General features: G+C 36.5%; 1 protein-coding gene across 1 annotated transcript in view; it reads right to left on the reverse strand.

Annotated features, from left to right (window-relative positions):
- Positions 1-12292, reverse strand: part of LOC128993147 (zinc finger protein 729-like) — a 69580-nt gene that overhangs the window by 29115 nt on the left and 28173 nt on the right. Inside the window, exons 4-5 of the mRNA XM_054416906.1 lie at positions 6106-6248; positions 347-481 (exon numbers count right to left, since the gene is read on the reverse strand). The gene's annotated coding sequence lies outside the window, so the exon portion shown is untranslated. The remainder of the gene's footprint in view (positions 1-346; positions 482-6105; positions 6249-12292) is intronic.

Consider the following 12292-nt stretch of genomic DNA (forward strand, 5'->3'; position numbering starts at 1 on the left):
AAGGAAACTTCCCAGAATGTGTAAACAGATGATTCTTTACCTGAGATTTTTTAATAAATGTTTTTTCACATGTCAAACATCTAAAGGGACGCTCACCTGTGTGTAAATATATATGACACTTCATTGTCGGTAGAGTTGAAAACATTTTTCTACATATTGGACACTTAAATGGAGGCTTTTTAGTGATATTTAACATTCTTTGTTTTATATTTCTGATTGCTAATATCAGGAAAACTAGTAACTAATTGGATTTATTCAATTGGCTTTGTTTGTCTATTTTTGTGTATTTTGTGTATTAAATATCATACCACATAGGTTAGTGGTGTTACTTATAGTGTTTACTTACTTTCATTTGTACTTTTAAGGTAGTGAAAACTTAATCTTATTAGCTGCTGTTTAAAGTATTATTTCAGATTACGTAAATTATCTTTCTTGTGACATGAATTGAAGTTCCTTTTCCTCTTCAAATCTATTTCCTATCCTGAAAAAGATCATAATTTATTAAATACTAGCAGTATTACCCGTGCTTTGCAACGGGAAGAGGACACGAAATAGAAAGATTTTGATCGTTACGACTGTTGTCTAAAATAGTTATTCATCCGCCAACGCTTCTAGAAACAAAATTCAACATTTATGGCCTTTATAGAAACTTTGGTGGCTTTTAAATCTGGTAAGTAGTGGAAGCCATCATTTTGGTTTTGACTAATTAATTATCCACCCTACCCGTTCTTAGCAACGGAAAGAGAACGCTAAAGAGAATAATTACTATTCCATAGATCTGCTGTATATAGATTAACTTTTAGTAATCCACTAAAAGTATTAACTTAAAGTATTAACTGGCTCTTTCGTATCCCAGGCATTATTTTTTGGGAAATAAACCATACAAATACAATGGATTTTTATAAACATTTTGGAAAAAAGAAAGTCAATAAGTTATTAATTATGCACCTAAAAAATAAAACTACTTATTCACACACTACGTGTCAACGATTATTTATTAAACTAGCAGAGTACCCGTCCTTCGCACAGGGTTGGCATATAAGTATAAAATGCTTATTGCAGTTATACTCATAAGCTTTGCGTTTGCAATGGGTTAGGACACATTTTGATAAAATATGCTTCTTTAAATTTATGGTGTACTATAGTATTACCATAGACAAAAAGAATTAAATATAGACCATCAGCTATGCTGCGGTTACCATATGTTCTGGCGCACACCACTGGTAGCGCTGGTAGGGCCAGATACGCAGATTCTTTGAAAGTTAATTCAGTGAGCCCTAGACTCACTAACTCAGCAACTAAAGTGCAAACTAAAAACCTGTCAGCTATAGTTTTCCACATTTTTATTGTTTGTGTCTAGTAACCTTTATGTTTTTATTCCTTTGTGTAAAGTATTTGCAGCTTAAATGTTCCTACTAAAAAAATCTAGTCAACCAAAAATGTCCATTCACTATATACCTATACTGTATGCAATATTTCAATTTGTATGTATCTGTAGCCTAACTTAACAATTTGACGTGGTCTATAACTGTATTACTGTTCAATCGACCAAATAAAGAATCTTGTATCTTGTAATCTTATAATATTGCCATTTTAGGAAAAATAATTTTTTTCGCAGCAAAGCCTCGGTAACACAATTTATGATCACTGTTGGGGTTTAACTGAAAATATCATCTAAATAGTCCGTGACTAACTAGTGCTGCTACCTTGTTTGTAACGCATGGAACAACATGCTGTAGCGCTATCTGTTCGCAATCGATGGCGTGAGCTTAAATACCGGTTTTTGACTCCTCAGTCTCCAAGCACAGATAGCCGAGAAGGCTAGGGCATGTGTCACTTGGCCAGTGGCATTCGTCTGCTTGGGTTCGATTACCGTCCTGTGGGGCAAATAAAGAGTGACCTGTGTTTGTAGCAATATATTACAACCACTGGGGCATAGTGAGGTGTTCATAATTCATGGTTTAGACATACACCTCGAATCATCGGATTGGGGGAATCTTTTAGCTAAGTGGTTGATGGTGTTTCCTATTAATATGCAGGTCATGGCCGTTTTGCTACTTTTTGTAAAGTACCTTCCTCTCTATATCCCTTAGAGGTTTTAGTAAATGCCGATATATAATTGCATAGCACGCAAAGGGTTAAATGTTTGTTCATATGTTACATCTTGTGCCAAATCCGCGGCCCTGCGGCTTGGAGGGCTTGGGGGGCGCAGTGACAAAAGTGATAAAACAAAATTGAAAAAATTAAGTTAGATGTACATAACGTAATTTGGAAAGTTATGTATAACTAACTGAATTTTTCATATTACGTTCTATGCATTTATTGAACAAATACATATTATTTGACACCAATAACTTTATATATTTGCAACGTTTTCCCAGATGAAATATTTTTTATAAAAATGAAGTAGCTAGATTTGCTTGTTTACTACTTTTAGTTTAGTAATAATAGCCTAATAATGGGCCACAGTGGAGTTGAAGGCCCTGTCCCAACTTAATTATCTTAATATAAATCAATATTGCAATGTCGCAGTTTCGCTCTGTAGGCCTTCACACGAATAGCCTACTAGCCTAGTTGCCATGTTTATTCTTATTTCGCCAGACTACCCTCCCCCCACTCACGTCTCTGACATCCTGACGATGACTCACGGTAGAGACAATGACCTTAAATATGCACGAGGTGACGTGTGGACTTAACATGAAAGACTGTCGGGGCCATGGTAGTGGTGCCAATATGGCAGGTTTCCTACAACAAAGGACACATCGTTGTTAAAAATACATCGTCTTGCAACAAAGGAACAAAGGAGTTCAAGCTCGTGTACAAGCAGATTTCCCTTTGGCTTTTTTTATGCCTTGTGGATGCCATAGTCTGATCCTGGTAATTGCTGATGGAGCGAAATCCTCGGTCAAATCTACATCTCTATTTGGAACACTCCAGCGTATATATACGATATTTGCAGGCTCTACAAAGCGTTGGTGTGTGATTAGTGAACATGTCAAGGATCTCACGCTAAAACAAGTATGTGAAACACGATGGGAAGCCCGAATATCTTCGGTGCAAGCTGTTCGCTATCAGTACGTCGAAGTGCGGGATGCTTTGATAAAACGGACGACCCTAAGACAGCGAGTGAGGCTCATTCCTTACTCAACCAGATGGAAGACTTTTCTTTCTTATTATGCTTAATACTATGGCATGATTTGCTGTTTGAAATCAATATCATAAGTAAAAGTCTTCAAGGGAAAGCCAAAGGCGTCAGTGATGCTATGAGTAAGTTAAATAAATTGCTTGGACTTCTTAGACAAATTTAGAGAAAATGGATACACTAATGCACTTCCGTAAAGGAAATTTCAAAAGAGCTAGGAATACAACCAATCAGAAATCAGAAATCCGTTATTGTCATTAAGCAAAACAATCTTGCAATAGACATAGTCACATATTATGGTAAAATAGGGTTACACAGTAACCCAGTCAGACTAGATTAATAAGCTAATATCACAGACAATAACAGGTAAAAATTTAAAAGTTTAAAAGTAAAAAGAAGGCTGTAGGCTGGGTGGAAAATATACTAGATAAACTATTAAACAACTTCCCTGAAACCAAAATTCGCAAGAAGAAACGTCTCTTTTTGTATGAAAGTGCAAGCGACGAAGTGCAAACATCTGCAGAAGATACATTCAAGAGGGAGGTATTTTATTCATTGGTGGATACAGTAGCAACATCAGTTAAAGGTAGGTCCACTGCACTTTATAATCATAACTCGCAGTGGGGATTTTTTTGTATAACTTGGCTAATCTTCCACCAAAAGATGACTTGAAACAGAGTTGTTTAAAACTAGAAACTCTCTTAAGAAATACTAACGGAATATCAGATATCAACGGCAATGAACTTTTTTGTGAACTGCAACATGTGATCTCCATCTTGGATATCAATGAACCCCAACTTCGGAAAGTTCAACTAATCGACGTGTTGCGAGCAATCAAGAAAACAGACAGCAAAGATGTATTTATAAATCTCTGGATTTCACTAAGAGTTTTGTTAACTACACCAGTGACAGTTTCAAGTGCTGAGCGTACATTCAGTAAGCTAAAACTTATAAAGACATATTTACGATCATCCATGTCACAGGAGAGACTGAACTCTCTTGCCATCATGACAATTGAAAACGATGAAGCTAGGAAAATAGACTTCAAAGATATTCTCAAGACATTTGCTCGTGCAAAATCCAGGCGAATGCCATTAAATGTTTAGGGGAAAGGGTCTTATTTCTAAATGTAATAAAGTGTTTTTATTATTTTATTCTGTCATTCCGTATATTCTATTCAGAGTAGGTTTGGTTTGAGGTTTTGCCTACTATTGCCAGGGCCAATTTACCGAATAGGCACGGTAGGCACGTGCCTAGGGCACGAGGCAATTGGCTTTTTTCGTGGGGCGCCAAAAAATTGGTTGTTATATTTGCATGCGATGGTGGTAAACTTCTGATAATCTCTCCCGGCACATGACATCGTTATGGTCTCCCACAATCGCGGCAAAATTCTGACTGTTTCCGGCTGTTGTGTGGACATAATTAGGCATATCGTCATCCATGATCGCAGCAATATATGAACATATCCCGCGGTCGTGAGGAGATTATAATCGATCGTGGTAAAATTCTATTCATCCTCACGGCCGGGTAGACATCATTATATCGTCTCCCGTGGTCGTGTGAAAATAGTAATTATCTCCCACGATTGCGGCAAAATCGTAATCATCTCCCACGGTCGTGTGGAGATCATCATCGTCTTTCACGAATGAGGCAAAATTCTAATCCTTTCACGCGGTCGTGTGGAGATTATCATCGTATTGCGTGATCATGGTAAAATTCTGATCATCCCTCGTGGCCGGGTAGATATCATTATTTTATCTCCCATGGTCCTTTAAACATCACAACCGTATTCCGCGATTGCGGCGAAATGTTCATCATATCCCACAGTAGTGTGGAGATCATCGTCTTCTGCGATCGTGGCAAAATTCTGATCATCCCTTGCGGCCAAGGGTAGACATACCATCGTCTCCCGTGGTCACAGAAACGTCACTGTTGTCGTCATGCGCGATCGCGGTAAAATTAAATATCCAGGTAGAAACACAAAAGGCATGCATATTTCCCGGTTAAAATCTCACACACAATTCCCAGATTTCCCGGTCAGTTGACACTCTGTATATATATATATTGCTAAGGGGCGCTACTATTAGTTGTGCCTAGGGCGATGACAGGGTCAAAAACGGGCCTGACTATTGCATTAATTTTTATGTGCACTGTATTAATTAATATGTATAGTACTTATTCAATCCGTTCAAGTGTCTGTTGTTGCGCATTGAAACAGTAACGCAACCCGCCACGCAACTTTGTATAACGATCATCACTCAATGTGTGTTTGGGGAGGGGGCGCCTGACAACATCTCGCCTCGGGTGCCAATAAACCACGCGACGACCCTGATCAGCAACAAAGGATTACTATATGCAGGTATTGTAAACCATTTTAAGGATGTGTATTAGGTTCCTAGGAAGGTTATTTCACATTTCCACGATATTCTGCAGCCCAAATGTCACGAGATATGTGCATGTGTGAATTTTTTGTGATGTGTTTACCTCTAGGAACCCCGAACTGTGATGGATCTTTAAGGACATCATTAACCAAGAAGTAGCAGAAACATTTTAGTGGCCATGAAATACTTAGAAATTTTTCATTTTCTTAATGGAAATAGCTAGTAACTTAAAGCTGGTAACTAATTGGAATTATTAAGTTGGCTTTGTATGTCTATTTAAATATCTCGTTTTTTGTAGAATTTGTTAAACTTTGAACAGTTATATGTGTGTATCAATCAAAATTTTATCAACTCTTGCTCAAATGTTGTGTATAAATTATCATACGACATAGCTTACTCGAGGCATTTTTCTTTTTTGTCTTCACTTTATGTTCCATCATGTTAAATTTTATCATACCTAGGCTACTTAAGAAATCGTTGCTTCTATATTCTATGTTATTTTAAAATAATATTGTGGAATCAGCCATATAATAGTTATATGTATATAATTTTATTTTAAGTTTAACATAGTGAATTACTTACTTTCAATATGTAGTACTTTTAGTATGATAAAAACTTTATATTTTCAGCTGCCCTTTAAAGTATTTAAATAGCTGATTATGTCAATTATCTTTCTTGCGCAATAATATATAAGTTCCTTTTCCTCTTCAAATCAATTGCCTATTCTGAAAAAGACCATTTTAATTAAATATATACATAGATTGTAAACATTTAGGAGGATTGTAGATTCTTAGGAGAGAGCTTAGCCATTCTCAGCACAGAGGCCAATCAAACCACCCGCGAGTTTGTCATTAAAAAAACTTGGGACATCGTCGTGCCAATGAGGTGGAGCCCAGTCCTGGTTCAACACAGTCTTTCATGTCACCTTCAGGTTGGGGAAACAGCTATTGCTCCAACACGTGCAGAATTCCAACATCAGTTACACTTCGACACCGCACAAAAGAATTCAGTTTCACCGAACCTGATTCTAATTTTGGAATCACAAAAAATGTTTGCAAAATCTTCATAATCTGCAACAAGCAGTCAAAGCCCATTCTTGTTACTACAAATCATAAGAATGCAGCGTGGGGATGATCATGATATCCATACGATCAAAAGATATGGTCATTGTGTTACTGCACACTCGGGATATGATCACAATGTCACATTGTTGGACACATTAGTGCTGTGTGACATTTTATTCTTAAATTGCCCACTATTTTCGAAATTTTGTTGGACTGATCACCCAACAAAAAAATTGAACATACTGTTGTGCACGCCTAAATTAGTTGAATTTTTCAAATTAAGGACATTGATTGATGTCATGAGTTTTGCTTCCAAATAGTTGAGTGGCAAGGAAATTCCTATAAAACTAGTATAAGTTACTGTCCAGTACCATGACAATTCCTGACACTTGACCACTTTCACTTCAATGCCTCCTTATCTCTTGGCCGACGGTATCTCTTCACTGATGTTATCTACATGGTTGTGGCATCATATTGGAAAAAAACCTTGGAAATGATTTGTGACTGTCTAGACTAAGTCTCTGAAGAGTGAGAATCAACTACTTTCAGCTTGGTAAATTTTGTTATTAGTGCTGACCCTCCGACATCATCGTTGGATTTAATGCTGACTTACAATTGAGGGTTTATGCCGGATCCCGTTGTGGCTAGTGCCTGCTAACGTATCTCTGGAGTAGCTTCTCGACCTGTGAGCCCTGGTTGTGAAACCTTGTGATACCCTGTCACTTCGTAATACTCGTGGGGTTCGGTTTGAGTCGGTCCAAACCAGATATTGTAACCTTACTGGACATTGCGGTGAGTTATCTGCTTTAAACAATTTATAGGCTAATTACCATTTGGGATTCTCTACTCTGAACTTGAACACTTTCCCTTTAAGAGTGAATGTGAGTGACCAGCCCTACTTATAGACTCTACTGGACTTCAGTGCCAACAAAGGAGATAATTATTTAAGTATTAAGAATTCTTGATTTTCATTCAATTTTACAGCAAGGCCCTTGTGTAATATATTGTTTAATTAGCTGTAAATCATGTGGCATTTTCTTGTAGCTTAATACAAAATTAAATTAAATGCAAACGATCGTAGATTATTAAGTTTTTGTGACAGCGGAAAAATATTTTCACCGTTGTTTTCAGGTAGCCTATAGACTCTAGACTCTGATTTTAATATAAATTACTACGGTTCCCTTGTCACCTTAATCACCATAATTACTGTAGGGCTACCTAGACAGGTTGTAGCTCTCGGTATCAGTTCAAATAGGCCTACTGTAGTTTTTAAAGCGTCCGTCGGTCGCCCCTAATCTATTAGATCCCGCAACATGAAAAATTCCTGCCATTTTCGTTTTCTCACCCCAAAACTGGTCTTGGCCAGAGTACTGTTTCATCCCCTCCCCCCACACACCTAGCATCGCTGTTAAGCCGCGTTTACACCGGAGTTAATAGCAAGTGTTAAAAAATAAATGTTATTTACTTGGTTTTTAACAGAAAATTCCTTGTTATTAACAAGATTTATGTTATCCATCAAGAGTCAGTAAAGATCAAAGGAAATGTGTTATGTTTTAGCGAATTTCCCTATAGGGAAGTAGCTATTACCGTAGGTGGCACGTTAAGACCTAGACCCGGGACCGATTTACTTTTTCATTTTGATGTCCCCAGAGGCCAAAAACACCATTCGTTCAAATTTTTATATATGTATATATATATATATATATCTTACTAATATTATAAATGTGAAAGTTTGTGTGTTTGTTTGTTTGTTTGTTTGAAGTTCGATCACGCATTAACTACTGGACGGATTGGGCTGAAATTTGGCATGATGATAGCTTACATTCCCGATTAACATATAGGCATATTCTTATCTCAAAAACCTTTTCGGGCTCCGCCCCAGTGGCTCTGTAGTTCCCCATGTTAACCTTATGAGTATTCATATTTAAAGGGAATTAAAGAATTTAGTCAGCTGTTTCAACTAATAAAGTTGGTTCTATGATATGGAAAAGCATTAAAAAGTTATAAGATTTACCAACAGGGTGCAGCACTATAATTTTTCAATTATGAAAACAGCTAATTTGAACTAAGCAGCAACAAAAAACTGTGATTCGCAATGAGAACTGTCAAAGTAGGATTGTTTACAGTTAGGTATGTTTATGTTTTTATTTCGCGAATAATTTGTGATATTTTGCGAATTGTTGATAATTTATTTTTTTCTATTGTTTAGGTAGATGTGTAATACTATAGAATACTGTAATATTTAAAAAAGCAAATTTTATCAAACTGTGTCCTTCCTTATTGCAAACGCAAAGCATGAGTATAACTGCAATAAGCATTTTATGCTTATATTCCAACCCCGTACGAAGGACGGGTACTCTGCTAGTAGACTTATATATATATATAGCCTATATATATAGGGGAGAGTGGTACATACTGGGACGAAAAAATTAAAACATGTTTTTCTTCAATATTAGTTGACTTAGAAGAACAATCTTTACACAAAAATAAAGCACTTTTAAAACTCTTTTAATCATATTTTTTTCAAAATTATTAACTTATATTTAAAAGGCCAAAAACCGTTTGTCCCGCTTTATACCACTTGTCCCAACATGTACCGACCCTGGTACAAGGTGGGACAGCAATATGGTACAAAGTGGGACAGCATATGGTACAAAGTGGGACAATAAATGGTACAAAGTGGGACATCCTGTTATGCATAGGAGGTATTCTTAAATAAGACAGTTTCAGACAAATTACAAAATTTATTGATATTATGTGACTTGTAAAAACTTATAGTAAATAGTTAGTAATTAAACTAGGCTATAAGGCTCGAAATTGCTCCATCTTCTGCATGCTCCAAAAACTTCTTGCGGCAAATCTTCGGCATTATGAACCTGAAAAAATAATTTTTTTTGTAAAATTCCACTATAATGTTCTTTAATGAATAACAATGATATGAATGAATGTGTCTATATTTTAAGAGTTAAATGTAGGTCTACTTTGGCATAAAACCGACCCCGCTAAAACTCTATTTATGTTATAAGTAGGTAAAAAAGTAGAAAGGAATTATTTAATTGAAAATATAAGTACTAAACAGTTTAAAAATACCTAGGCCTAACACAAAATTATGACAATGGTTGTGTTTCTGGGTAAACCGCGTTAGGGTTTACCATGAGAAGTAAGTTAAGGGTTTTTTTTTATTTAACAAACCCTAGGTCCTATTCTTGGTAACCTACCAAGCAGATGAGGCATGTCATATATTTATATGGGTATGCTTGTATTTATAGCCTATTATGAATTGCTATAATAGTATAATAAATCAATTATCATTGCTTGTCCCACTATGTACCGATTTCCCACTTTGTACCACCTTATTTAACATTGTCCCACTATATACCACAAATAACTGTCCCACCTTGTACCACATGTAGGGTTATATTGTTTTTAAGTTTTACTCCAAACAGTGCAGCTCAGACATCCCTGACCTCCTTCTATTGAACAAAGAAGGTTTTTTAATGTTAGGCATATCAAATTTAACCTGTTTATCAAACTAATTTCATAAGAAAATGATGATTGCTTACCTCAAAAATGTAACTTTTGAGACTATAGTTGTAGCAGACTGTCATTCAATACTTTCCAACATGACTGAAACTTCAGAACTAACTTAAAACACACTGTTGGCCATGAATTAACACTTTTGGATGGAAACTGGCCACATGGCTTTGAAGAAAAAAAAGTTATATGGAATGTCCCACTATATACCGTGTCCCACCTTGTACCACTCTCCCCTATATATACGTCCGTGAACGCGATAACTTGAGTAATTTTTGTCCGATTTTGATGAAATTTGGTTTAAAGGTGTAAAGCGGGATAAACTTGAATGAGTTCGCGAACCAGCACGATCGGACCATGGGAACGGGGCTTTACGGGGGGTTTTATGGGGTAAAAATTGGTTTTTCTCACTTTTGACCCTCAAAACACAAAATTTCCCGATTTCTCTTTAGACCTTTTTAAAGAGCTTAAAAAACAAATAATTTAGTATATAAAAGTATTTTTGTTCGATTATTAGTAACGGAGAAAATTAAAAAAAATTGTAAATTTAAAATTCCCATGTGATTCTTATGGAGGATATTGTCAAATGTTGTAGTTTGCTTGTTTATGGATATATTTTGATCAAACTTGGCAAATTTATTTATTTTGTACTAAGCTATCAATATTTTACTCAAAAACACACTTTATTAGTTTCCTTGTAGCAGCAAACCTAGGTACTCGTTAAACCTAATGTTATTAAAATATATTTAACTGAAAATCAATTCAGACAAATGGAAATTCGCTTAGTCGGCAGGTTTGCTGCGGCGGGGGTATTTAACAAATGTTAGGTAGTAACCAAAGTTAATGGTCTCTTTTAGTGTTAACAGGTCCCTCTCTTCCCCGCAACCCCCACGCTCAGCATCGTGCTACACAGAGCGTGCTAGTCGCCCCTCAGTTTCAACTGCGGAGGAAATTTTGTATGCTTCCATCGCACCTAAGCTCGCCTGAAAGAGGGTCACTATCGTCGTCTTGCATATCACTTAACATATCACTCCCACTGTACAAAGTCCTTGCTCTGAGTGACTGTGTCACCCAGTATCTCCTAGGTCTCCTTTGGGCAGCAGTAGCCAAAACAACGCACGCAGCTGCAGCGAGAACCACGTCATCCTCTCGCACTACTGTCTCATCTACAATTGCTGGCTGTGCATGAGCGATGATGATTCAAGATGGCGGAGTGACTTTATGTTTTAAAAAAAAACCGACAAAATAATTTGTTAATAACTTTCTGTTATTAACTTTTGTTAATTACGGTAGCCTACTTACTTACTTAAATGCCGGTTAATAACAAAATATAATTAACTTTATGTTATTAAGTTAACTCTGTCTGGTGTAAACGCGCCTTTAGAGTCATCTCGTGCACACATGCCTTGTTTTTCTCCGTTATACAATCTGATAAGATTTAGATACTGGTACAGTGCTACCGGTCCCGTTTTTATTTTGTGATGTAACTTACCTCTGTTAGCCTTTAAGTTACCATCATACAAAAAATTAAGTAGGCCTAAGTTACCGGTAACTTCTCATTAATTACCTTAATTATAAAAATAATAAATAAAACTGTTTTTACCCAGCAAAGAAAACATTGAGTTCAATTTTACATCTACAGTGGCACTGGTCGCAATTCAATTTTGGTTGCACTGTATCTAATGGATAGGCCTACTTTAAGGCCTACAAGGATGAGTAGGCCTACAAGAATGTGTAGGCCTACAAGAATGTGTAGGCCTAGGCCCTATGGTCTGACAACTTTTTTACTAAATGAGAAATGCTTGATGTGAAAAATATGTGTGAAATCTGTAGGCCCAGGTCAAGAGTGGTAAGTTATTGACTAGGCCTATTGAGTGATTTTAAGTTTGTCAAGGCTAGACTAAAATGATCAGTGTTATATAAACAACATTAACAACAATACTAAACAAATAGGATTAGGCCTACTCACATTCCATTTGCTTATAGGAAGTCTCACTAGTATTTTACTCTCGCTTATTCATGAATGATGAATTACATTCCTGTTCTAAGCTTGTAATTAGTAAAAAAGGGGAAACTTGGTCATGCTCACCAGACGTTATAAAGTTAAACTTGAAATGTGACTAATGTGAGTCGTCGGCGTCGTCGGTCGTAGTGTCGTGTCGTGTCGTGAC

The sequence above is a fragment of the Macrosteles quadrilineatus genome, unplaced genomic scaffold (genome assembly GCF_028750875.1).
Source record: "Macrosteles quadrilineatus isolate MER2022 unplaced genomic scaffold, UCM_ALF_1.0 Scaffold_4__1_contigs__length_99947679, whole genome shotgun sequence".
Lineage (NCBI taxonomy): Eukaryota > Metazoa > Arthropoda > Insecta > Hemiptera > Cicadellidae > Macrosteles > Macrosteles quadrilineatus.